Source organism: Octopus bimaculoides, chromosome 11, assembly GCF_001194135.2.
Source record: "Octopus bimaculoides isolate UCB-OBI-ISO-001 chromosome 11, ASM119413v2, whole genome shotgun sequence".
NCBI lineage: Eukaryota > Metazoa > Mollusca > Cephalopoda > Octopoda > Octopodidae > Octopus > Octopus bimaculoides.
Window position 1 is genome coordinate 10,725,694 of NC_068991.1, and position 1,138 is coordinate 10,726,831.

Consider the following 1,138-nt stretch of genomic DNA (forward strand, 5'->3'; position numbering starts at 1 on the left):
TATATATATATATATATGTCTACGAAATTCACTTCGAATTCATTGGTCGCCTTAGAGCTATGAACGAAGGATATTTGTCCAAATTGCCATGCAGTGGATTGAACTCGAAATCACGTGGTTGCAAAGGAGGCCTCGCAACCGTACAGTCATATCTGAAATATCATTCTCCAACTTAAGGCGGTGAGCTGGCAGAATCGTTAGCACGCCGGGCGAAATGTTTAGCGGTATTTCGTCAGTCCTTACGTTCTGAGTTCAAACTCCGCCGAGGTCGACTTTGCCTTTCATCCTGTCGGGATCGATAAATTAAGTACTAGTTACGCACTGGGGTCGCTCGATGTAATCGACTTAATCCCTTTGTCTGTCCTTGCTTGTCCCCTCTATGTTTAGCCCGTTGTGGGCAATAAAGAAATAAGAAGCGTTACCGTGTCGGGCAAAATGCTTAGCGGCATTTCGTATGACTTTACGCTCCGAGTTCAAATTACTCCGAGATTAAATTTTTTCTTTCATCCCTTCAGGGTCGGTAAAATAGATACCAGTTAAGCAGCGGAGTAAATGTAATTGACTTACCCGAAATTGCTGGCCTTGTACCAGAATTCGAAACTATTATTATTCTCAGACGTTTCATTTTTGTTCTTTTTTTCTGCTCTTTTGTTCTTTTCTTTCTATTTGTAAACAACAAACCCAGATTTCTAGAGCGTTTGTATCGATGACTTAATAAAATATAGGAACATCTTTCTTTCTTTCTTAGTCTATCTATCTAATTTCTTTACTGCTGCCCACAAGGGGCTACACACAGAGGGGGCAAACAAAGACAGACAAAGGGATTAAGTCGATTACATCGACCCCAGTGCGAAACTGGTACTTATTTAATCGACCCCTGAAAGGATGAAAGGCAAAGTCGACCTCGGCGGAGTTTGAACTCAGAACGCAACAGCAGACGAAATACCGCTAAGCATTTCGCCCGGCGTGCTAACGTTTCTGCCAGCTCGCCGACTAACTAATTAACTAACTATCTATCTGTCTGTCTATCTATTTGTTTCTCTATCTATCTATCTATCTATCTATCTATCTATCTATCTATCTATCTATCTATCTATCAATCTATCTATCTATCTATCTATCTATCTATCTATCTATC